The sequence below is a fragment of the Ictalurus punctatus genome, chromosome 13 (assembly GCF_001660625.3).
Source record: "Ictalurus punctatus breed USDA103 chromosome 13, Coco_2.0, whole genome shotgun sequence".
NCBI classification, from domain to species: Eukaryota; Metazoa; Chordata; class Actinopteri; order Siluriformes; family Ictaluridae; genus Ictalurus; species Ictalurus punctatus.
Window position 1 is genome coordinate 2720507 of NC_030428.2, and position 26710 is coordinate 2747216.

The following is a 26710-nucleotide window of genomic DNA, read 5'->3' on the forward strand; positions in this document are numbered from 1 at the left end:
ATGTACCTTAAATGCTATTAAAAGTTTACAGTTGTTGCATACCTGCTGTTGTACTGGGAATTTACCAATTGAATGAATGCTTTTCATTCTGAGGGACCCAAGAGTCTGGTGTTGTTCCTTTAAACATTCAGGAGCTGCCCAGATGATGGTTCGCATCCAACCCACATCCAAATCCAAAGGGACAAAATCGCTGACGATCGTTAAGCAGTTCATGTGAATAAAGAAATAAAGAAAGAAAAAAACTGTACACAGAATAAATTACACCAAATACACTGGGAACAGTTTAACTAAATCTTTATGAAGTGAAACAATATTACGGTTTCAACATTTCCTATTATTGCTGTCACTGAAAGGTACCAAAGCTTGCAGAAAATGACATTAAAACCGAAGTATATGTGATACAACTGGGGTAACATCCAGAGACACATTGCACCAGTCACAGAAGACGGTAAAGGCAAATGCACAGAGGAGACCGCCCCAACGAGAAGCGCTTATGAATATATTGTAAATCAAGTGCTCCTATTTGAAGAAGTCTAATTGTGCTTTCTTTTGAAAGTATTGGATGTTGTCCGAACTGTTTAACGTTTAATCAATTGAAAAAATAAACGAATAAATAAATAAATGAATAAACAAAAAAATATCAATCAATCAATAAATAAATAAATAATAAAATGAAAAAAAAGGAAGTATCTTTAGTTGCTTCAATCACCCAAAAGCACCCCAACAAATAGCACTTACCATTCAGGAAGGTCAGAGCCATTGATAGAATAACGACCGTGACAATAAGAAAGATGGGTGGTCTGCTTCTTTGCATCTTCTCCTGCCGCATTCACCACAACAAATATAATCACTACATTCCCGCTATCCTAGAAGTTGTCCACTGAGAATTTAGCAGTTGACCACCATTTCATTCTGAGGGGCCTGAGTCAAGTGTTGTTCCTTTGAATGCTCAGAGTCTGATCATAACTTGAGATGATTCACAGTCCAACCCACAGAATCCAATGTGACAATAGAAGTGATGATGGCAGATCACTCCATGTGAATGAACCAGGTGATTCACACATTGACAGGCAGTTATCACTCTAGATTGAGAGTAGGTACACAGCCAAATGATGCTTTCACTGATGTATTCAAAGGTATTGCTCTAAGAGATTTCAGCGTATGTTTCACTAAATATCTGTGCAAGAATTTTAAGAAATATTTATGAAGAGAAAGACTCAAGTTAGAATCTCAACAACGATGAATGTGATTATAGTTTCACACATCCGTGGTGTCCAAATTCACTGAAAGTTGCCCCAACTTGTAAGCAACAAGCAACTACCCCAACAAGTAGCACTTGCCAAATGATTCAGACAGGTCAGAGCCATTGTTAGGGTATCAGTTGTAACAATAATGCTGAGTGACCTCTTCCCTATCAACCGTAAGAATTATCAATAAGCGTAAACAATCATTGCATACCTGCTATTGTACAAAGTCTTCAGTCAGATATTACCGCTTGCCCACTATTGAATTGTGAGATGCCAGACTCGGGCGTTGTTCATTTCAGTGTCTGGTTTGTTGTGGCTGTTACCCAAGCTTGTATGACAAGCTATGGAGCTGTTAAAAATCCAGGTATGTCACCTTAAAAAGTGTTGTCCTCTCCTGGAAACATTTGGGTCAAAATACTGCATGGGTTCCCTTTAAATCACTGCCCGTAGATATTCGACCAGTCAGACAAGTGTTTATACGACTAGCACACGACTCAACATAATGTGCATCGTGCACGGTCCACGACGCGCAGCTTCAACGTGTCAGGATGGCCGAGCGGTCTCCCCTGGAGGCGTGGGTTTAAATCCCGCTCCTGACATTTAGAGCCTTTGCTGCACTCTGTTGAGGGGTTGTTTGGCTGTTCCTCTTTCAAGAAATCCCTTGAAATGTCCCTGCATAGTTTAGGGTTCAAGTTTGAACTCCTCCTTGTAGCCCATTCTGGGGTTCAAACTTGAGCTTCTTCTCCAGATCAGGATGGCAGAGCAGTCCAAGGTGCTGCGTTCAGGTAGCAGTCTGGAGGCGTGGACTCAAATCCCACTTCTGACAATCAGCCCAGTTGCTGCACCCTCTGTTGAGGGTCTCAAAGACTGTTTGTAATGTAGTTCCTCTTTGCATGGAACTCATTTTGAAGTAAGTCACTTGAAATGTATAGTTTAGAACGCTTACAAATAGGTTGAAGCTTCTGTTTGCCTCACTATGCTTAAGAGTTGTTCACTGAAGCCCATTCTAGGCTTAAACTACAACACTGTCTTGATTCTATGGCACTGTCCATGGATGGTTGCCGAGGGAACCGACTACACTGCCTCGTTGTGTTGCCGAAATGCCTGAGCAGGGTCCCTGACGGAAGCCTATACATTCTGAAACAAAGTGCATGGATCAAATACGATCAGACAGTGGTCCATGCTGAAGCACAGCCTTTTTACGTAGTTGTGGCCGAGTGGTTAAGGCGATGGACTAGAAATCCATTGGGGTTTCCCCGCGCAGGTTCGAATCCTGCCAACTACGTCTGAGATTTGGTTTGTGATTCCAGTGCTGGGGTAGACAGAGTGACCACAAGCCTGACTGTATCCTTCACTGGAACACCCTGTACCTTAAATGCTATTAAAAGTTTACAGTTGTTGCATACCTGCTGTTGTACTGGGAATTTGCCAATTGAACCAATGGATGCTTTTCATTCTGAGGGACCCAAGAGTCTGGTGTTGTTCCTTTAAACATTCAGGAGCTGCCCAGATGATGGTTCGCATCCAACCCACATCCAAATCCAAAGGGACAAAAGCGCTGACGATCGTTAAGCAGTTCATGTGAATAAAGAAATAAAGAAAGAAAAAAACTGTACACAGAATAATTTACACCAAATACACTGGGAACAGTTTAACTAAATCTTTATGAAGTGAAACAATATTACGGTTTCAACATTTCCTATTATTGCTGTCACTGAAAGGTACCAAAGCTTGTAGAAAATGACATTAAAACCAAAGTATATGTGATACAACTGGGGTAACATCCAGAGACACATTGCACCAGTCACAGAAGACGGTAAAGGCAAATACACAGAGGAGACCGCCCCAACGAGAAGCGCTTATGAATATATTGTAAATCAAGTGCTCCTATTTGAAGAAATCTAATTGTGCTTTCTTTTGAAAGTATTGGATGTTGTCCGAACTGTTTAACGTTTAATCAATTGAAAAAATAAACGAATAAATAAATAAATGAATAAACAAAATAATATCAATCAATCAATCAATCAAAAAATAATAAAATGAAAAAAAAAAGGAAGTATCTTTAGTTGCTTCAATCATCCAAAAGCACCCCAACAAATAGCACTTACCATTCAGGAAGGTCAGAGCCATTGATAGAATAACGACTGTGACAATAAGACAGATGGGTGGTCTGCTTCTTTGCATCTTCTCCTGCCGTATTCACCACAACAAATATAATCACTACATTCCCGCTATCCTAGAAGTTGTCCACTGAGAATTTACCAGTTGACCACCATTTCATTCTGAGGGGCCTGAGTCAAGTGTTGTTCCTTTGAATGCTCAGAGTCTGATCATAACTTGAGATGATTCACAGTCCAACCCACAGAATCCAATGTGACAATAGAAGTGATGATGGCAGATCACTCCATGTGAATGAACCAGGTGATTCACACATTGACAGGCAGTTATCACTCTAGATTGAGAGTAGGTACACAGCCAAATGATGCTTTCACTGATGTATTCAAAGGTATTGCTCCAAGAGATTTCAGCGTATGTTTCACTAAATATCTGTGCAAGAATTTTAAGAAATATTTATGAAGAGAAAGACTCAAGTTAGAATCTCAACAACGATGAATGTGATTATAGTTTCACACATCCGTGGTGTCCAAATTCACTGAAAGTTGCCCCAACTTGTAAGCAACAAGCAACTACCCCAACAAGTAGCACTTGCCAAATGATTCAGACAGGTCAGAGCCATTGTTAGGGTATCAGTTGTAACAATAATGCTGAGTGACCTCTTCCCTATCAACCGTAAGAATTATCAATAAGCGTAAACAATCATTGCATACCTGCTATTGTACAAAGTCTTCAGTCAGATATTACCGCTTGCCCACTATTGAATTGTGAGATGCCAGACTCGGGCGTTGTTCATTTCAGTGTCTGGTTTGTTGTGGCTGTTACCCAAGCTTGTATGACAAGCTATGGAGCTGTTAAAAATCCAGGTATGTCACCTTAAAAAGTGTTGTCCTCTCCTGGAAACATTTGGGTCAAAATACTGCATGGGTTCCCTTTAAATCACTGCCCGTAGATATTCGACCAGTCAGACAAGTGTTTATACGACTAGCACACGACTCAACATAATGTGCATCGTGCACGGTCCACGACGCGCAGCTTCAACGTGTCAGGATGGCCGAGCGGTCTCCCCTGGAGGCGTGGGTTTAAATCCCGCTCCTGACATTTAGAGCCTTTGCTGCACTCTGTTGAGGGGTTGTTTGGCTGTTCCTCTTTCAAGAAATCCCTTGAAATGTCCCTGCATAGTTTAGGGTTCAAGTTTGAACTCCTCCTTGTAGCCCATTCTGGGGTTCAAACTTGAGCTTCTTCTCCAGATCAGGATGGCAGAGCAGTCCAAGGTGCTGCGTTCAGGTAGCAGTCTGGAGGTGTGGACTCAAATCCCACTTCTGACAATCAGCCCAGTTGCTGCACCCTCTGTTCAGGGTCTCAAAGACTGTTTGTAATGTAGTTCGTCTTTGCATGGAACTCATTTTGAAGTAAGTCACTTGAAATGTATAGTTTAGAACGCTTACAAATAGGTTGAAGCTTCTGTTTGCCTCACTATGCTTAAGAGTTGTTCACTGAAGCCCATTCTCGGCTTAAACTACAACACTGTCTTGATTCTATGGCACTGTCCATGGATGGTTGCCGAGGGAACCGACTACACTGTCTCGTTGTGTTGCCGAAATGCCTGAGCAGGGTCCCTGACGGAAGCCTATACATTCTGAAACAAAGTGCATGGATCAAATACGATCAGACAGTGGTCCATGCTGAAGCACAGCCTTTTTACGTAGTTGTGGCCGAGTGGTTAAGGCGATGGACTAGAAATCCATTGGGGTTTCCCCGCGCAGGTTCGAATCCTGCCAACTACGTCTGCGATTTGGTTTGTGATTCCAGTGCTGGGGTAGACAGAGAGACCACAAGCCTGACTGTATCCTTCACTGGAACAACCTGTACCTTAAATGCTATTAAAAGTTTACAGTTGTTGCATACCTGCTGTTGTACTGGGAATTTGCCAATTGAACCAATGGATGCTTTTCATTCTGAGGGACCCAAGAGTCTGGTGTTGTTCCTTTAAACATTCAGGAGCTGCCCAGATGATGGTTCGCATCCAACCCACATCCAAATCCAAAGGGACAAAAGCGCTGACGATCGTTAAGCAGTTCATGTGAATAAAGAAATAAAGAAAGAAAAAAACTGTACACAGAATAAATTACACCAAATACACTGGGAACAGTTTAACTAAATCTTTATGAAGTGAAACAATATTACGGTTTCAACATTTCCTATTATTGCTGTCACTGAAAGGTACCAAAGCTTGTAGAAAATGACATTAAAACCAAAGTATATGTGATACAACTGGGGTAACATCCAGAGACACATTGCACCAGTCACAGAAGACGGTAAAGGCAAATACACAGAGGAGACCGCCCCAACGAGAAGCGCTTATGAATATATTGTAAATCAAGTGCTCCTATTTGAAGAAATCTAATTGTGCTTTCTTTTGAAAGTATTGGATGTTGTCCGAACTGTTTAACGTTTAATCAATTGAAAAAATAAACGAATAAATAAATAAATGAATAAACAAAATAATATCAATCAATCAATCAATCAAAAAATAATAAAATGAAAAAAAAGGAAGTATCTTTAGTTGCTTCAATCATCCAAAAGCACCCCAACAAATAGCACTTACCATTCAGGAAGGTCAGAGCCATTGATAGAATAACGACTGTGACAATAAGACAGATGGGTGGTCTGCTTCTTTGCATCTTCTCCTGCCGCATTCACCACAACAAATATAATCACTACATTCCCGCTATCCTAGAAGTTGTCCACTGAGAATTTACCAGTTGACCACCATTTCATTCTGAGGGGCCTGAGTCAAGTGTTGTTCCTTTGAATGCTCAGAGTCTGATCATAACTTGAGATGATTCACAGTCCAACCCACAGAATCCAATGTGACAATAGAAGTGATGATGGCAGATCACTCCATGTGAATGAACCAGGTGATTCACACATTGACAGGCAGTTATCACTCTAGATTGAGAGTAGGTACACAGCCAAATGATGCTTTCACTGATGTATTCAAAGGTATTGCTCTAAGAGATTTCAGCGTATGTTTCACTAAATATCTGTGCAAGAATTTTAAGAAATATTTATGAAGAGAAAGACTCAAGTTAGAATCTCAACAACGATGAATGTGATTATAGTTTCACACATCCGTGGTGTCCAAATTCACTGAAAGTTGCCCCAACTTGTAAGCAACAAGCAACTACCCCAACAAGTAGCACTTGCCAAATGATTCAGACAGGTCAGAGCCATTGTTAGGGTATCAGTTGTAACAATAATGCTGAGTGACCTCTTCCCTATCAACCGTAAGAATTATCAATAAGCGTAAACAATCATTGCATACCTGCTATTGTACAAAGTCTTCAGTCAGATATTACCGCTTGCCCACTATTGAATTGTGAGATGCCAGACTCGGGCGTTGTTCATTTCAGTGTCTGGTTTGTTGTGGCTGTTACCCAAGCTTGTATGACAAGCTATGGAGCTGTTAAAAATCCAGGTATGTCACCTTAAAAAGTGTTGTCCTCTCCTGGAAACATTTGGGTCAAAATACTGCATGGGTTCCCTTTAAATCACTGCCCGTAGATATTCGACCAGTCAGACAAGTGTTTATACGACTAGCACACGACTCAACATAATGTGCATCGTGCACGGTCCACGACGCGCAGCTTCAACGTGTCAGGATGGCCGAGCGGTCTCCCCTGGAGGCGTGGGTTTAAATCCCGCTCCTGACATTTAGAGCCTTTGCTGCACTCTGTTGAGGGGTTGTTTGGCTGTTCCTCTTTCAAGAAATCCCTTGAAATGTCCCTGCATAGTTTAGGGTTCAAGTTTGAACTCCTCCTTGTAGCCCATTCTGGGGTTCAAACTTGAGCTTCTTCTCCAGATCAGGATGGCAGAGCAGTCCAAGGTGCTGCGTTCAGGTAGCAGTCTGGAGGCGTGGACTCAAATCCCACTTCTGACAATCAGCCCAGTTGCTGCACCCTCTGTTGAGGGTCTCAAAGACTGTTTGTAATGTAGTTCCTCTTTGCATGGAACTCATTTTGAAGTAAGTCACTTGAAATGTATAGTTTAGAACGCTTACAAATAGGTTGAAGCTTCTGTTTGCCTCACTATGCTTAAGAGTTGTTCACTGAAGCCCATTCTAGGCTTAAACTACAACACTGTCTTGATTCTATGGCACTGTCCATGGATGGTTGCCGAGGGAACCGACTACACTGCCTCGTTGTGTTGCCGAAATGCCTGAGCAGGCTCCCTGACGGAAGCCTATACATTCTGAAACAAAGTGCATGGATCAAATACGATCAGACAGTGGTCCATGCTGAAGCACAGCCTTTTTACGTAGTTGTGGCCGAGTGGTTAAGGCGATGGACTAGAAATCCATTGGGGTTTCCCCGCGCAGGTTCGAATCCTGCCAACTACGTCTGAGATTTGGTTTGTGATTCCAGTGCTGGGGTAGACAGAGTGACCACAAGCCTGACTGTATCCTTCACTGGAACACCCTGTACCTTAAATGCTATTAAAAGTTTACAGTTGTTGCATACCTGCTGTTGTACTGGGAATTTGCCAATTGAACCAATGGATGCTTTTCATTCTGAGGGACCCAAGAGTCTGGTGTTGTTCCTTTAAACATTCAGGAGCTGCCCAGATGATGGTTCGCATCCAACCCACATCCAAATCCAAAGGGACAAAAGCGCTGACGATCGTTAAGCAGTTCATGTGAATAAAGAAATAAAGAAAGAAAAAAACTGTACACAGAATAAATTACACCAAATACACTGGGAACAGTTTAACTAAATCTTTATGAAGTGAAACAATATTACGGTTTCAACATTTCCTATTATTGCTGTCACTGAAAGGTACCAAAGCTTGTAGAAAATGACATTAAAACCAAAGTATATGTGATACAACTGGGGTAACATCCAGAGACACATTGCACCAGTCACAGAAGACGGTAAAGGCAAATACACAGAGGAGACCGCCCCAACGAGAAGCGCTTATGAATATATTGTAAATCAAGTGCTCCTATTTGAAGAAATCTAATTGTGCTTTCTTTTGAAAGTATTGGATGTTGTCCGAACTGTTTAACGTTTAATCAATTGAAAAAATAAACGAATAAATAAATAAATGAATAAACAAAATAATATCAATCAATCAATCAATCAAAAAATAATAAAATGAAAAAAAAGGAAGTATCTTTAGTTGCTTCAATCATCCAAAAGCACCCCAACAAATAGCACTTACCATTCAGGAAGGTCAGAGCCATTGATAGAATAACGACTGTGACAATAAGACAGATGGGTGGTCTGCTTCTTTGCATCTTCTCCTGCCGCATTCACCACAACAAATATAATCACTACATTCCCGCTATCCTAGAAGTTGTCCACTGAGAATTTACCAGTTGACCACCATTTCATTCTGAGGGGCCTGAGTCAAGTGTTGTTCCTTTGAATGCTCAGAGTCTGATCATAACTTGAGATGATTCACAGTCCAACCCACAGAATCCAATGTGACAATAGAAGTGATGATGGCAGATCACTCCATGTGAATGAACCAGGTGATTCACACATTGACAGGCAGTTATCACTCTAGATTGAGAGTAGGTACACAGCCAAATGATGCTTTCACTGATGTATTCAAAGGTATTGCTCTAAGAGATTTCAGCGTATGTTTCACTAAATATCTGTGCAAGAATTTTAAGAAATATTTATGAAGAGAAAGACTCAAGTTAGAATCTCAACAACGATGAATGTGATTATAGTTTCACACATCCGTGGTGTCCAAATTCACTGAAAGTTGCCCCAACTTGTAAGCAACAAGCAACTACCCCAACAAGTAGCACTTGCCAAATGATTCAGACAGGTCAGAGCCATTGTTAGGGTATCAGTTGTAACAATAATGCTGAGTGACCTCTTCCCTATCAACCGTAAGAATTATCAATAAGCGTAAACAATCATTGCATACCTGCTATTGTACAAAGTCTTCAGTCAGATATTACCGCTTGCCCACTATTGAATTGTGAGATGCCAGACTCGGGCGTTGTTCATTTCAGTGTCTGGTTTGTTGTGGCTGTTACCCAAGCTTGTATGACAAGCTATGGAGCTGTTAAAAATCCAGGTATGTCACCTTAAAAAGTGTTGTCCTCTCCTGGAAACATTTGGGTCAAAATACTGCATGGGTTCCCTTTAAATCACTGCCCGTAGATATTCGACCAGTCAGACAAGTGTTTATACGACTAGCACACGACTCAACATAATGTGCATCGTGCACGGTCCACGACGCGCAGCTTCAACGTGTCAGGATGGCCGAGCGGTCTCCCCTGGAGGCGTGGGTTTAAATCCCGCTCCTGACATTTAGAGCCTTTGCTGCACTCTGTTGAGGGGTTGTTTGGCTGTTCCTCTTTCAAGAAATCCCTTGAAATGTCCCTGCATAGTTTAGGGTTCAAGTTTGAACTCCTCCTTGTAGCCCATTCTGGGGTTCAAACTTGAGCTTCTTCTCCAGATCAGGATGGCAGAGCAGTCCAAGGTGCTGCGTTCAGGTAGCAGTCTGGAGGCGTGGACTCAAATCCCACTTCTGACAATCAGCCCAGTTGCTGCACCCTCTGTTGAGGGTCTCAAAGACTGTTTGTAATGTAGTTCCTCTTTGCATGGAACTCATTTTGAAGTAAGTCACTTGAAATGTATAGTTTAGAACGCTTACAAATAGGTTGAAGCTTCTGTTTGCCTCACTATGCTTAAGAGTTGTTCACTGAAGCCCATTCTAGGCTTAAACTACAACACTGTCTTGATTCTATGGCACTGTCGATGGATGGTTGCCGAGGGAACCGACTACACTGCCTCGTTGTGTTGCCGAAATGCCTGAGCAGGGTCCCTGACGGAAGCCTATACATTCTGAAACAAAGTGCATGGATCAAATACGATCAGACAGTGGTCCATGCTGAAGCACAGCCTTTTTACGTAGTTGTGGCCGAGTGGTTAAGGCGATGGACTAGAAATCCATTGGGGTTTCCCCGCGCAGGTTCGAATCCTGCCAACTACGTCTGAGATTTGGTTTGTGATTCCAGTGCTGGGGTAGACAGAGTGACCACAAGCCTGACTGTATCCTTCACTGGAACACCCTGTACCTTAAATGCTATTAAAAGTTTACAGTTGTTGCATACCTGCTGTTGTACTGGGAATTTGCCAATTGAACCAATGGATGCTTTTCATTCTGAGGGACCCAAGAGTCTGGTGTTGTTCCTTTAAACATTCAGGAGCTGCCCAGATGATGGTTCGCATCCAACCCACATCCAAATCCAAAGGGACAAAAGCGCTGACGATCGTTAAGCAGTTCATGTGAATAAAGAAATAAAGAAAGAAAAAAACTGTACACAGAATAATTTACACCAAATACACTGGGAACAGTTTAACTAAATCTTTATGAAGTGAAACAATATTACGGTTTCAACATTTCCTATTATTGCTGTCACTGAAAGGTACCAAAGCTTGTAGAAAATGACATTAAAACCAAAGTATATGTGATACAACTGGGGTAACATCCAGAGACACATTGCACCAGTCACAGAAGACGGTAAAGGCAAATACACAGAGGAGACCGCCCCAACGAGAAGCGCTTATGAATATATTGTAAATCAAGTGCTCCTATTTGAAGAAATCTAATTGTGCTTTCTTTTGAAAGTATTGGATGTTGTCCGAACTGTTTAACGTTTAATCAATTGAAAAAATAAACGAATAAATAAATAAATGAATAAACAAAATAATATCAATCAATCAATCAATCAAAAAATAATAAAATGAAAAAAAAAAGGAAGTATCTTTAGTTGCTTCAATCATCCAAAAGCACCCCAACAAATAGCACTTACCATTCAGGAAGGTCAGAGCCATTGATAGAATAACGACTGTGACAATAAGACAGATGGGTGGTCTGCTTCTTTGCATCTTCTCCTGCCGTATTCACCACAACAAATATAATCACTACATTCCCGCTATCCTAGAAGTTGTCCACTGAGAATTTACCAGTTGACCACCATTTCATTCTGAGGGGCCTGAGTCAAGTGTTGTTCCTTTGAATGCTCAGAGTCTGATCATAACTTGAGATGATTCACAGTCCAACCCACAGAATCCAATGTGACAATAGAAGTGATGATGGCAGATCACTCCATGTGAATGAACCAGGTGATTCACACATTGACAGGCAGTTATCACTCTAGATTGAGAGTAGGTACACAGCCAAATGATGCTTTCACTGATGTATTCAAAGGTATTGCTCCAAGAGATTTCAGCGTATGTTTCACTAAATATCTGTGCAAGAATTTTAAGAAATATTTATGAAGAGAAAGACTCAAGTTAGAATCTCAACAACGATGAATGTGATTATAGTTTCACACATCCGTGGTGTCCAAATTCACTGAAAGTTGCCCCAACTTGTAAGCAACAAGCAACTACCCCAACAAGTAGCACTTGCCAAATGATTCAGACAGGTCAGAGCCATTGTTAGGGTATCAGTTGTAACAATAATGCTGAGTGACCTCTTCCCTATCAACCGTAAGAATTATCAATAAGCGTAAACAATCATTGCATACCTGCTATTGTACAAAGTCTTCAGTCAGATATTACCGCTTGCCCACTATTGAATTGTGAGATGCCAGACTCGGGCGTTGTTCATTTCAGTGTCTGGTTTGTTGTGGCTGTTACCCAAGCTTGTATGACAAGCTATGGAGCTGTTAAAAATCCAGGTATGTCACCTTAAAAAGTGTTGTCCTCTCCTGGAAACATTTGGGTCAAAATACTGCATGGGTTCCCTTTAAATCACTGCCCGTAGATATTCGACCAGTCAGACAAGTGTTTATACGACTAGCACACGACTCAACATAATGTGCATCGTGCACGGTCCACGACGCGCAGCTTCAACGTGTCAGGATGGCCGAGCGGTCTCCCCTGGAGGCGTGGGTTTAAATCCCGCTCCTGACATTTAGAGCCTTTGCTGCACTCTGTTGAGGGGTTGTTTGGCTGTTCCTCTTTCAAGAAATCCCTTGAAATGTCCCTGCATAGTTTAGGGTTCAAGTTTGAACTCCTCCTTGTAGCCCATTCTGGGGTTCAAACTTGAGCTTCTTCTCCAGATCAGGATGGCAGAGCAGTCCAAGGTGCTGTGTTCAGGTAGCAGTCTGGAGGCGTGGACTCAAATCCCACTTCTGACAATCAGCCCAGTTGCTGCACCCTCTGTTCAGGGTCTCAAAGACTGTTTGTAATGTAGTTCCTCTTTGCATGGAACTCATTTTGAAGTAAGTCACTTGAAATGTATAGTTTAGAACGCTTACAAATAGGTTGAAGCTTCTGTTTGCCTCACTATGCTTAAGAGTTGTTCACTGAAGCCCATTCTAGGCTTAAACTACAACACTGTCTTGATTCTATGGCACTGTCGATGGATGGTTGCCGAGGGAACCGACTACACTGCCTCGTTGTGTTGCCGAAATGCCTGAGCAGGGTCCCTGACGGAAGCCTATACATTCTGAAACAAAGTGCATGGATCAAATACGATCAGACAGTGGTCCATGCTGAAGCACAGGCCTTTTTACGTAGTTGTGGCCGAGTGGTTAAGGCGATGGACTAGAAATCCATTGGGGTTTCCCCGCGCAGGTTCGAATCCTGCCAACTACGTCTGCGATTTGGTTTGTGATTCCAGTGCTGGGGTAGACAGAGTGACCACAAGCCTGACTGTATTCTTCACTGGAACACCATGTACCTTAAATGCTATTAAAAGTTTACAGTTGTTGCATACCTGCTGTTGTACTGGGAATTTGCCAATTGAACCAATGGATGCTTTTCATTCTGAGGGACCCAAGAGTCTGGTGTTGTTCCTTTAAACATTCAGGAGCTGCCCAGATGATGGTTCGCATCCAACCCACATCCAAATCCAAAGGGACAAAAGCGCTGACGATCGTTAAGCAGTTCATGTGAATAAAGAAATAAAGAAAGAAAAAAACTGTACACAGAATAAATTACACCAAATACACTGGGAACAGTTTAACTAAATCTTTATGAAGTGAAACAATATTACGGTTTCAACATTTCCTATTATTGCTGTCACTGAAAGGTACCAAAGCTTGTAGAAAATGACATTAAAACCAAAGTATATGTGATACAACTGGGGTAACATCCAGAGACACATTGCACCAGTCACAGAAGACGGTAAAGGCAAATACACAGAGGAGACCGCCCCAACGAGAAGCGCTTATGAATATATTGTAAATCAAGTGCTCCCATTTGAAGAAATCTAATTGTGCTTTCTTTTGAAAGTATTGGATGTTGTCCAAACTGTTTAACGTTTAATCAATTGAAAAAATAAACGAATAAATAAATAAATGAATAAAAAAAATAATATCAATCAATCAATCAATCAAAAAATAATAAAATGAAAAAAAAAGGAAGTATCTTTAGTTGCTTCAATCATCCAAAAGCACCCCAACAAATAGCACTTACCATTCAGGAAGGTCAGAGCCATTGATAGAATAACGACTGTGACAATAAGACAGATGGGTGGTCTGCTTCTTTGCATCTTCTCCTGCCGCATTCACCACAACAAATATAATCACTACATTCCCGCTATCCTAGAAGTTGTCCACTGAGAATTTAGCAGTTGACCACCATTTCATTCTGAGGGGCCTGAGTCAAGTGTTGTTCCTTTGAATGCTCAGAGTCTGATCATAACTTGAGATGATTCACAGTCCAACCCACAGAATCCAATGTGACAATAGAAGTGATGATGGCAGATCACTCCATGTGAATGAACCAGGTGATTCACACATTGACAGGCAGTTATCACTCTAGATTGAGAGTAGGTACACAGCCAAATGATGCTTTCACTGATGTATTCAAAGGTATTGCTCCAAGAGATTTCAGCGTATGTTTCACTAAATATCTGTGCAAGAATTTTAAGAAATATTTATGAAGAGAAAGACTCAAGTTAGAATCTCAACAACGATGAATGTGATTATAGTTTCACACATCCGTGGTGTCCAAATTCACTGAAAGTTGCCCCAACTTGTAAGCAACAAGCAACTACCCCAACAAGTAGCACTTGCCAAATGATTCAGACAGGTCAGAGCCATTGTTAGGGTATCAGTTGTAACAATAATGCTGAGTGACCTCTTCCCTATCAACCGTAAGAATTATCAATAAGCGTAAACAATCATTGCATACCTGCTATTGTACAAAGTCTTCAGTCAGATATTACCGCTTGCCCACTATTGAATTGTGAGATGCCAGACTCGGGCGTTGTTCATTTCAGTGTCTGGTTTGTTGTGGCTGTTACCCAAGCTTGTATGACAAGCTATGGAGCTGTTAAAAATCCAGGTATGTCACCTTAAAAAGTGTTGTCCTCTCCTGGAAACATTTGGGTCAAAATACTGCATGGGTTCCCTTTAAATCACTGCCCGTAGATATTCGACCAGTCAGACAAGTGTTTATACGACTAGCACACGACTCAACATAATGTGCATCGTGCACGGTCCACGACGCGCAGCTTCAACGTGTCAGGATGGCCGAGCGGTCTCCCCTGGAGGCGTGGGTTTAAATCCCGCTCCTGACATTTAGAGCCTTTGCTGCACTCTGTTGAGGGGTTGTTTGGCTGTTCCTCTTTCAAGAAATCCCTTGAAATGTCCCTGCATAGTTTAGGGTTCAAGTTTGAACTCCTCCTTGTAGCCCATTCTGGGGTTCAAACTTGAGCTTCTTCTCCAGATCAGGATGGCAGAGCAGTCCAAGGTGCTGCGTTCAGGTAGCAGTCTGGAGGCGTGGACTCAAATCCCACTTCTGACAATCAGCCCAGTTGCTGCACCCTCTGTTGAGGGTCTCAAAGACTGTTTGTAATGTAGTTCCTCTTTGCATGGAACTCATTTTGAAGTAAGTCACTTGAAATGTATAGTTTAGAACGCTTACAAATAGGTTGAAGCTTCTGTTTGCCTCACTATGCTTAAGAGTTGTTCACTGAAGCCCATTCTAGGCTTAAACTACAACACTGTCTTGATTCTATGGCACTGTCCATGGATGGTTGCCGAGGGAACCGACTACACTGCCTCGTTGTGTTGCCGAAATGCCTGAGCAGGCTCCCTGACGGAAGCCTATACATTCTGAAACAAAGTGCATGGATCAAATACGATCAGACAGTGGTCCATGCTGAAGCACAGCCTTTTTACGTAGTTGTGGCCGAGTGGTTAAGGCGATGGACTAGAAATCCATTGGGGTTTCCCCGCGCAGGTTCGAATCCTGCCAACTACGTCTGAGATTTGGTTTGTGATTCCAGTGCTGGGGTAGACAGAGTGACCACAAGCCTGACTGTATCCTTCACTGGAACACCCTGTACCTTAAATGCTATTAAAAGTTTACAGTTGTTGCATACCTGCTGTTGTACTGGGAATTTGCCAATTGAACCAATGGATGCTTTTCATTCTGAGGGACCCAAGAGTCTGGTGTTGTTCCTTTAAACATTCAGGAGCTGCCCAGATGATGGTTCGCATCCAACCCACATCCAAATCCAAAGGGACAAAAGCGCTGACGATCGTTAAGCAGTTCATGTGAATAAAGAAATAAAGAAAGAAAAAAACTGTACACAGAATAAATTACACCAAATACACTGGGAACAGTTTAACTAAATCTTTATGAAGTGAAACAATATTACGGTTTCAACATTTCCTATTATTGCTGTCACTGAAAGGTACCAAAGCTTGTAGAAAATGACATTAAAACCAAAGTATATGTGATACAACTGGGGTAACATCCAGAGACACATTGCACCAGTCACAGAAGACGGTAAAGGCAAATACACAGAGGAGACCGCCCCAACGAGAAGCGCTTATGAATATATTGTAAATCAAGTGCTCCTATTTGAAGAAATCTAATTGTGCTTTCTTTTGAAAGTATTGGATGTTGTCCGAACTGTTTAACGTTTAATCAATTGAAAAAATAAACGAATAAATAAATAAATGAATAAACAAAATAATATCAATCAATCAATCAATCAAAAAATAATAAAATGAAAAAAAAAGGAAGTATCTTTAGTTGCTTCAATCATCCAAAAGCACCCCAACAAATAGCACTTACCATTCAGGAAGGTCAGAGCCATTGATAGAATAACGACTGTGACAATAAGACAGATGGGTGGTCTGCTTCTTTGCATCTTCTCCTGCCGTATTCACCACAACAAATATAATCACTACATTCCCGCTATCCTAGAAGTTGTCCACTGAGAATTTACCAGTTGACCACCATTTCATTCTGAGGGGCCTGAGTCAAGTGTTGTTCCTTTGAATGCTCAGAGTCTGATCATAACTTGAGATGATTCACAGTCCAACCCACAGAATCCAATGTGACAATAGAAGTGATGATGGCAGATCACTCCATGTGAATGAACCAGGTGATTCACACATTGACAGGCAGTTATCACTCTAGATTGAGAGTAGGTACACAGCCAAATGATGCTTTCACTGATGTATTCAAAGGTATTGCTCCAAGAGATTTCAGCGTATGTTTCACTAAATATCTGTGCAAGAATTTTAAGAAATATTTATGAAGAGAAAGACTCAAGTTAGAATCTCAACAACGATGAATGTGATTATAGTTTCACACATCCGTGGTGTCCAAATTCACTGAAAGTTGCCCCAACTTGTAAGCAACAAGCAACTACCCCAACAAGTAGCACTTGCCAAATGATTCAGACAGGTCAGAGCCATTGTTAGGGTATCAGTTGTAACAATAATGCTGAGTGACCTCTTCCCTATCAACCGTAAGAATTATCAATAAGCGTAAACAATCATTGCATACCTGCTATTGTACAAAGTCTTCAGTCAGATATTACCGCTTGCCCACTATTGAATTGTGAGATGCCAGACTCGGGCGTTGTTCATTTCAGTGTCTGGTTTGTTGTGGCTGTTACCCAAGCTTGTATGACAAGCTATGGAGCTGTTAAAAATCCAGGTATGTCACCTTAAAAAGTGTTGTCCTCTCCTGGAAACATTTGGGTCAAAATACTGCATGGGTTCCCTTTAAATCACTGCCCGTAGATATTCGACCAGTCAGACAAGTGTTTATACGACTAGCACACGACTCAACATAATGTGCATCGTGCACGGTCCACGACGCGCAGCTTCAACGTGTCAGGATGGCCGAGCGGTCTCCCCTGGAGGCGTGGGTTTAAATCCCGCTCCTGACATTTAGAGCCTTTGCTGCACTCTGTTGAGGGGTTGTTTGGCTGTTCCTCTTTCAAGAAATCCCTTGAAATGTCCCTGCATAGTTTAGGGTTCAAGTTTGAACTCCTCCTTGTAGCCCATTCTGGGGTTCAAACTTGAGCTTCTTCTCCAGATCAGGATGGCAGAGCAGTCCAAGGTGCTGTGTTCAGGTAGCAGTCTGGAGGCGTGGACTCAAATCCCACTTCTGACAATCAGCCCAGTTGCTGCACCCTCTGTTCAGGGTCTCAAAGACTGTTTGTAATGTAGTTCCTCTTTGCATGGAACTCATTTTGAAGTAAGTCACTTGAAATGTATAGTTTAGAACGCTTACAAATAGGTTGAAGCTTCTGTTTGCCTCACTATGCTTAAGAGTTGTTCACTGAAGCCCATTCTCGGCTTAAACTACAACACTGTCTTGATTCTATGGCACTGTCCATGGATGGTTGCCGAGGGAACCGACTACACTGTCTCGTTGTGTTGCCGAAATGCCTGAGCAGGGTCCCTGACGGAAGCCTATACATTCTGAAACAAAGTGCATGGATCAAATACGATCAGACAGTGGTCCATGCTGAAGCACAGCCTTTTTACGTAGTTGTGGCCGAGTGGTTAAGGCGATGGACTAGAAATCCATTGGGGTTTCCCCGCGCAGGTTCGAATCCTGCCAACTACGTCTGCGATTTGGTTTGTGATTCCAGTGCTGGGGTAGACAGAGAGACCACAAGCCTGACTGTATCCTTCACTGGAACAACCTGTACCTTAAATGCTATTAAAAGTTTACAGTTGTTGCATACCTGCTGTTGTACTGGGAATTTGCCAATTGAACCAATGGATGCTTTTCATTCTGAGGGACCCAAGAGTCTGGTGTTGTTCCTTTAAACATTCAGGAGCTGCCCAGATGATGGTTCGCATCCAACCCACATCCAAATCCAAAGGGACAAAAGCGCTGACGATCGTTAAGCAGTTCATGTGAATAAAGAAATAAAGAAAGAAAAAAACTGTACACAGAATAAATTACACCAAATACACTGGGAACAGTTTAACTAAATCTTTATGAAGTGAAACAATATTACGGTTTCAACATTTCCTATTATTGCTGTCACTGAAAGGTACCAAAGCTTGTAGAAAATGACATTAAAACCAAAGTATATGTGATACAACTGGGGTAACATCCAGAGACACATTGCACCAGTCACAGAAGACGGTAAAGGCAAATGCACAGAGGAGACCGCCCCAACGAGAAGCGCTTATGAATATATTGTAAATCAAGTGCTCCTATTTGAAGAAATCTAATTGTGCTTTCTTTTGAAAGTATTGGATGTTGTCCGAACTGTTTAACGTTTAATCAATTGAAAAAATAAACGAATAAATAAATAAATGAATAAACAAAATAATATCAATCAATCAATCAATCAAAAAATAATAAAATGAAAAAAAAAAGGAAGTATCTTTAGTTGCTTCAATCATCCAAAAGCACCCCAACAAATAGCACTTACCATTCAGGAAGGTCAGAGCCATTGATAGAATAACGACTGTGACAATAAGACAGATGGGTGGTCTGCTTCTTTGCATCTTCTCCTGCCGTATTCACCACAACAAATATAATCACTACATTCCCGCTATCCTAGAAGTTGTCCACTGAGAATTTACCAGTTGACCACCATTTCATTCTGAGGGGCCTGAGTCAAGTGTTGTTCCTTTGAATGCTCAGAGTCTGATCATAACTTGAGATGATTCACAGTCCAACCCACAGAATCCAATGTGACAATAGAAGTGATGATGGCAGATCACTCCATGTGAATGAACCAGGTGATTCACACATTGACAGGCAGTTATCACTCTAGATTGAGAGTAGGTACACAGCCAAATGATGCTTTCACTGATGTATTCAAAGGTATTGCTCCAAGAGATTTCAGCGTATGTTTCACTAAATATCTGTGCAAGAATTTTAAGAAATATTTATGAAGAGAAAGACTCAAGTTAGAATCTCAACAACGATGAATGTGATTATAGTTTCACACATCCGTGGTGTCCAAATTCACTGAAAGTTGCCCCAACTTGTAAGCAACAAGCAACTACCCCAACAAGTAGCACTTGCCAAATGATTCAGACAGGTCAGAGCCATTGTTAGGGTATCAGTTGTAACAATAATGCTGAGTGACCTCTTCCCTATCAACCGTAAGAATTATCAATAAGCGTAAACAATCATTGCATACCTGCTATTGTACAAAGTCTTCAGTCAGATATTACCGCTTGCCCACTATTGAATTGTGAGATGCCAGACTCGGGCGTTGTTCATTTCAGTGTCTGGTTTGTTGTGGCTGTTACCCAAGCTTGTATGACAAGCTATGGAGCTGTTAAAAATCCAGGTATGTCACCTTAAAAAGTGTTGTCCTCTCCTGGAAACATTTGGGTCAAAATACTGCATGGGTTCCCTTTAAATCACTGCCCGTAGATATTCGACCAGTCAGACAAGTGTTTATACGACTAGCACACGACTCAACATAATGTGCATCGTGCACGGTCCACGACGCGCAGCTTCAACGTGTCAGGATGGCCGAGCGGTCTCCCCTGGAGGCGTGGGTTTAAATCCCGCTCCTGACATTTAGAGCCTTTGCTGCACTCTGTTGAGGGGTTGTTTGGCTGTTCCTCTTTCAAGAAATCCCTTGAAATGTCCCTGCATAGTTTAGGGTTCAAGTTTGAACTCCTCCTTGTAGCCCATTCTGGGGTTCAAACTTGAGCTTCTTCTCCAGATCAGGATGGCAGAGCAGTCCAAGGTGCTGCGTTCAGGTAGCAGTCTGGAGGCGTGGACTCAAATCCCACTTCTGACAATCAGCCCAGTTGCTGCACCCTCTGTTCAGGGTCTCAAAGACTGTTTGTAATGTAGTTCCTCTTTGCATGGAACTCATTTTGAAGTAAGTCACTTGAAATGTATAGTTTAGAACGCTTACAAATAGGTTGAAGCTTCTGTTTGCCTCACTATGCTTAAGAGTTGTTCACTGAAGCCCATTCTCGGCTTAAACTACAACACTGTCTTGATTCTATGGCACTGTCCATGGATGGTTGCCGAGGGAACCGACTACACTGTCTCGTTGTGTTGCCGAAATGCCTGAGCAGGGTCCCTGACGGAAGCCTATACATTCTGAAACAAAGTGCATGGATCAAATACGATCAGACAGTGGTCCATGCTGAAGCACAGCCTTTTTACGTAGTTGTGGCCGAGTGGTTAAGGCGATGGACTAGAAATCCATTGGGGTTTCCCCGCGCAGGTTCGAATCCTGCCAACTACGTCTGCGATTTGGTTTGTGATTCCAGTGCTGGGGTAGACAGAGAGACCACAAGCCTGACTGTATCCTTCACTGGAACAACCTGTACCTTAAATGCTATTAAAAGTTTACAGTTGTTGCATACCTGCTGTTGTACTGGGAATTTGCCAATTGAACCAATGGATGCTTTTCATTCTGAGGGACCCAAGAGTCTGGTGTTGTTCCTTTAAACATTCAGGAGCTGCCCAGATGATGGTTCGCATCCAACCCACATCCAAATCCAAAGGGACAAAAGCGCTGACGATCGTTAAGCAGTTCATGTGAATAAAGAAATAAAGAAAGAAAAAAACTGTACACAGAATAAATTACACCAAATACACTGGGAACAGTTTAACTAAATCTTTATGAAGTGAAACAATATTACGGTTTCAACATTTCCTATTATTGCTGTCACTGAAAGGTACCAAAGCTTGTAGAAAATGACATTAAAACCAAAGTATATGTGATACAACTGGGGTAACATCCAGAGACACATTGCACCAGTCACAGAAGACGGTAAAGGCAAATACACAGAGGAGACCGCCCCAACGAGAAGCGCTTATGAATATATTGTAAATCAAGTGCTCCTATTTGAAGAAATCTAATTGTGCTTTCTTTTGAAAGTATTGGATGTTGTCCGAACTGTTTAACGTTTAATCAATTGAAAAAATAAACGAATAAATAAATAAATGAATAAACAAAATAATATCAATCAATCAATCAATCAAAAAATAATAAAATGAAAAAAAAGGAAGTATCTTTAGTTGCTTCAATCATCCAAAAGCACCCCAACAAATAGCACTTACCATTCAGGAAGGTCAGAGCCATTGATAGAATAACGACTGTGACAATAAGACAGATGGGTGGTCTGCTTCTTTGCATCTTCTCCTGCCGCATTCACCACAACAAATATAATCACTACATTCCCGCTATCCTAGAAGTTGTCCACTGAGAATTTACCAGTTGACCACCATTTCATTCTGAGGGGCCTGAGTCAAGTGTTGTTCCTTTGAATGCTCAGAGTCTGATCATAACTTGAGATGATTCACAGTCCAACCCACAGAATCCAATGTGACAATAGAAGTGATGATGGCAGATCACTCCATGTGAATGAACCAGGTGATTCACACATTGACAGGCAGTTATCACTCTAGATTGAGAGTAGGTACACAGCCAAATGATGCTTTCACTGATGTATTCAAAGGTATTGCTCCAAGAGATTTCAGCGTATGTTTCACTAAATATCTGTGCAAGAATTTTAAGAAATATTTATGAAGAGAAAGACTCAAGTTAGAATCTCAACAACGATGAATGTGATTATAGTTTCACACATCCGTGGTGTCCAAATTCACTGAAAGTTGCCCCAACTTGTAAGCAACAAGCAACTACCCCAACAAGTAGCACTTGCCAAATGATTCAGACAGGTCAGAGCCATTGTTAGGGTATCAGTTGTAACAATAATGCTGAGTGACCTCTTCCCTATCAACCGTAAGAATTATCAATAAGCGTAAACAATCATTGCATACCTGCTATTGTACAAAGTCTTCAGTCAGATATTACCGCTTGCCCACTATTGAATTGTGAGATGCCAGACTCGGGCGTTGTTCATTTCAGTGTCTGGTTTGTTGTGGCTGTTACCCAAGCTTGTATGACAAGCTATGGAGCTGTTAAAAATCCAGGTATGTCACCTTAAAAAGTGTTGTCCTCTCCTGGAAACATTTGGGTCAAAATACTGCATGGGTTCCCTTTAAATCACTGCCCGTAGATATTCGACCAGTCAGACAAGTGTTTATACGACTAGCACACGACTCAACATAATGTGCATCGTGCACGGTCCACGACGCGCAGCTTCAACGTGTCAGGATGGCCGAGCGGTCTCCCCTGGAGGCGTGGGTTTAAATCCCGCTCCTGACATTTAGAGCCTTTGCTGCACTCTGTTGAGGGGTTGTTTGGCTGTTCCTCTTTCAAGAAATCCCTTGAAATGTCCCTGCATAGTTTAGGGTTCAAGTTTGAACTCCTCCTTGTAGCCCATTCTGGGGTTCAAACTTGAGCTTCTTCTCCAGATCAGGATGGCAGAGCAGTCCAAGGTGCTGTGTTCAGGTAGCAGTCTGGAGGCGTGGACTCAAATCCCACTTCTGACAATCAGCCCAGTTGCTGCACCCTCTGTTCAGGGTCTCAAAGACTGTTTGTAATGTAGTTCCTCTTTGCATGGAACTCATTTTGAAGTAAGTCACTTGAAATGTATAGTTTAGAACGCTTACAAATAGGTTGAAGCTTCTGTTTGCCTCACTATGCTTAAGAGTTGTTCACTGAAGCCCATTCTCGGCTTAAACTACAACACTGTCTTGATTCTATGGCACTGTCCATGGATGGTTGCCGAGGGAACCGACTACACTGTCTCGTTGTGTTGCCGAAATGCCTGAGCAGGGTCCCTGACGGAAGCCTATACATTCTGAAACAAAGTGCATGGATCAAATACGATCAGACAGTGGTCCATGCTGAAGCACAGCCTTTTTACGTAGTTGTGGCCGAGTGGTTAAGGCGATGGACTAGAAATCCATTGGGGTTTCCCCGCGCAGGTTCGAATCCTGCCAACTACGTCTGCGATTTGGTTTGTGATTCCAGTGCTGGGGTAGACAGAGAGACCACAAGCCTGACTGTATCCTTCACTGGAACAACCTGTACCTTAAATGCTATTAAAAGTTTACAGTTGTTGCATACCTGCTGTTGTACTGGGAATTTGCCAATTGAACCAATGGATGCTTTTCATTCTGAGGGACCCAAGAGTCTGGTGTTGTTCCTTTAAACATTCAGGAGCTGCCCAGATGATGGTTCGCATCCAACCCACATCCAAATCCAAAGGGACAAAAGCGCTGACGATCGTTAAGCAGTTCATGTGAATAAAGAAATAAAGAAAGAAAAAAACTGTACACAGAATAAATTACACCAAATACACTGGGAACAGTTTAACTAAATCTTTATGAAGTGAAACAATATTACGGTTTCAACATTTCCTATTATTGCTGTCACTGAAAGGTACCAAAGCTTGTAGAAAATGACATTAAAACCAAAGTATATGTGATACAACTGGGGTAACATCCAGAGACACATTGCACCAGTCACAGAAGACGGTAAAGGCAAATACACAGAGGAGACCGCCCCAACGAGAAGCGCTTATGAATATATTGTAAATCAAGTGCTCCTATTTGAAGAAATCTAATTGTGCTTTCTTTTGAAAGTATTGGATGTTGTCCGAACTGTTTAACGTTTAATCAATTGAAAAAATAAACGAATAAATAAATAAATGAATAAACAAAATAATATCAATCAATCAATCAATCAAAAAATAATAAAATGAAAAAAAAGGAAGTATCTTTAGTTGCTTCAATCATCCAAAAGCACCCCAACAAATAGCACTTACCATTCAGGAAGGTCAGAGCCATTGATAGAATAACGACTGTGACAATAAGACAGATGGGTGGTCTGCTTCTTTGCATCTTCTCCTGCCGCATTCACCACAACAAATATAATCACTACATTCCCGCTATCCTAGAAGTTGTCCACTGAGAATTTACCAGTTGACCACCATTTCATTCTGAGGGGCCTGAGTCAAGTGTTGTTCCTTTGAATGCTCAGAGTCTGATCATAACTTGAGATGATTCACAGTCCAACCCACAGAATCCAATGTGACAATAGAAGTGATGATGGCAGATCACTCCATGTGAATGAACCAGGTGATTCACACATTGACAGGCAGTTATCACTCTAGATTGAGAGTAGGTACACAGCCAAATGATGCTTTCACTGATGTATTCAAAGGTATTGCTCCAAGAGATTTCAGCGTATGTTTCACTAAATATCTGTGCAAGAATTTTAAGAAATATTTATGAAGAGAAAGACTCAAGTTAGAATCTCAACAACGATGAATGTGATTATAGTTTCACACATCCGTGGTGTCCAAATTCACTGAAAGTTGCCCCAACTTGTAAGCAACAAGCAACTACCCCAACAAGTAGCACTTGCCAAATGATTCAGACAGGTCAGAGCCATTGTTAGGGTATCAGTTGTAACAATAATGCTGAGTGACCTCTTCCCTATCAACCGTAAGAATTATCAATAAGCGTAAACAATCATTGCATACCTGCTATTGTACAAAGTCTTCAGTCAGATATTACCGCTTGCCCACTATTGAATTGTGAGATGCCAGACTCGGGCGTTGTTCATTTCAGTGTCTGGTTTGTTGTGGCTGTTACCCAAGCTTGTATGACAAGCTATGGAGCTGTTAAAAATCCAGGTATGTCACCTTAAAAAGTGTTGTCCTCTCCTGGAAACATTTGGGTCAAAATACTGCATGGGTTCCCTTTAAATCACTGCCCGTAGATATTCGACCAGTCAGACAAGTGTTTATACGACTAGCACACGACTCAACATAATGTGCATCGTGCACGGTCCACGACGCGCAGCTTCAACGTGTCAGGATGGCCGAGCGGTCTCCCCTGGAGGCGTGGGTTTAAATCCCGCTCCTGACATTTAGAGCCTTTGCTGCACTCTGTTGAGGGGTTGTTTGGCTGTTCCTCTTTCAAGAAATCCCTTGAAATGTCCCTGCATAGTTTAGGGTTCAAGTTTGAACTCCTCCTTGTAGCCCATTCTGGGGTTCAAACTTGAGCTTCTTCTCCAGATCAGGATGGCAGAGCAGTCCAAGGTGCTGCGTTCAGGTAGCAGTCTGGAGGCGTGGACTCAAATCCCACTTCTGACAATCAGCCCAGTTGCTGCACCCTCTGTTGAGGGTCTCAAAGACTGTTTGTAATGTAGTTCCTCTTTGCATGGAACTCATTTTGAAGTAAGTCACTTGAAATGTATAGTTTAGAACGCTTACAAATAGGTTGAAGCTTCTGTTTGCCTCACTATGCTTAAGAGTTGTTCACTGAAGCCCATTCTAGGCTTAAACTACAACACTGTCTTGATTCTATGGCACTGTCGATGGATGGTTGCCGAGGGAACCGACTACACTGCCTCGTTGTGTTGCCGAAATGCCTGAGCAGGGTCCCTGACGGAAGCCTATACATTCTGAAACAAAGTGCATGGATCAAATACGATCAGACAGTGGTCCATGCTGAAGCACAGCCTTTTTACGTAGTTGTGGCCGAGTGGTTAAGGCGATGGACTAGAAATCCATTGGGGTTTCCCCGCGCAGGTTCGAATCCTGCCAACTACGTCTGAGATTTGGTTTGTGATTCCAGTGCTGGGGTAGACAGAGTGACCACAAGCCTGACTGTATCCTTCACTGGAACACCCTGTACCTTAAATGCTATTAAAAGTTTACAGTTGTTGCATACCTGCTGTTGTACTGGGAATTTGCCAATTGAACCAATGGATGCTTTTCATTCTGAGGGACCCAAGAGTCTGGTGTTGTTCCTTTAAACATTCAGGAGCTGCCCAGATGATGGTTCGCATCCAACCCACATCCAAATCCAAAGGGACAAAAGCGCTGACGATCGTTAAGCAGTTCATGTGAATAAAGAAATAAAGAAAGAAAAAAACTGTACACAGAATAAATTACACCAAATACACTGGGAACAGTTTAACTAAATCTTTATGAAGTGAAACAATATTACGGTTTCAACATTTCCTATTATTGCTGTCACTGAAAGGTACCAAAGCTTGTAGAAAATGACATTAAAACCAAAGTATATGTGATACAACTGGGGTAACATCCAGAGACACATTGCACCAGTCACAGAAGACGGTAAAGGCAAATGCACAGAGGAGACCGCCCCAACGAGAAGCGCTTATGAATATATTGTAAATCAAGTGCTCCTATTTGAAGAAATCTAATTGTGCTTTCTTTT

At 41.8% G+C, this 26710-nt stretch overlaps 10 non-coding genes across 10 annotated transcripts; all 10 read left to right on the plus strand.

The window, feature by feature from the left end:
• Window positions 1-2450: 2450 nt before the first annotated feature.
• Window positions 2451-2532, plus strand: trnas-aga (transfer RNA serine (anticodon AGA)). Its single transcript has one exon. It is a non-coding gene; the product is annotated as a tRNA-Ser (tRNA).
• A 2535-nt stretch (window positions 2533-5067) lies between these two features.
• trnas-aga (transfer RNA serine (anticodon AGA)) lies at window positions 5068-5149 on the plus strand. The gene has a single exon. It is a non-coding gene; the product is annotated as a tRNA-Ser (tRNA).
• Window positions 5150-7682: 2533 nt separating this feature from the next.
• trnas-aga (transfer RNA serine (anticodon AGA)) lies at window positions 7683-7764 on the plus strand. Its single transcript has one exon. It is a non-coding gene; the product is annotated as a tRNA-Ser (tRNA).
• A 2533-nt stretch (window positions 7765-10297) lies between these two features.
• On the plus strand, window positions 10298-10379 carry trnas-aga (transfer RNA serine (anticodon AGA)). Its single transcript has one exon. It is a non-coding gene; the product is annotated as a tRNA-Ser (tRNA).
• A 2536-nt stretch (window positions 10380-12915) lies between these two features.
• Window positions 12916-12997, plus strand: trnas-aga (transfer RNA serine (anticodon AGA)). The gene has a single exon. It is a non-coding gene; the product is annotated as a tRNA-Ser (tRNA).
• A 2534-nt stretch (window positions 12998-15531) lies between these two features.
• trnas-aga (transfer RNA serine (anticodon AGA)) lies at window positions 15532-15613 on the plus strand. The gene has a single exon. It is a non-coding gene; the product is annotated as a tRNA-Ser (tRNA).
• A 2534-nt stretch (window positions 15614-18147) lies between these two features.
• trnas-aga (transfer RNA serine (anticodon AGA)) lies at window positions 18148-18229 on the plus strand. Its single transcript has one exon. It is a non-coding gene; the product is annotated as a tRNA-Ser (tRNA).
• A 2535-nt stretch (window positions 18230-20764) lies between these two features.
• trnas-aga (transfer RNA serine (anticodon AGA)) lies at window positions 20765-20846 on the plus strand. Its single transcript has one exon. It is a non-coding gene; the product is annotated as a tRNA-Ser (tRNA).
• Window positions 20847-23379: 2533 nt separating this feature from the next.
• On the plus strand, window positions 23380-23461 carry trnas-aga (transfer RNA serine (anticodon AGA)). The gene has a single exon. It is a non-coding gene; the product is annotated as a tRNA-Ser (tRNA).
• A 2533-nt stretch (window positions 23462-25994) lies between these two features.
• On the plus strand, window positions 25995-26076 carry trnas-aga (transfer RNA serine (anticodon AGA)). Its single transcript has one exon. It is a non-coding gene; the product is annotated as a tRNA-Ser (tRNA).
• The last annotated feature ends 634 nt before the right edge of the window (window positions 26077-26710 follow it).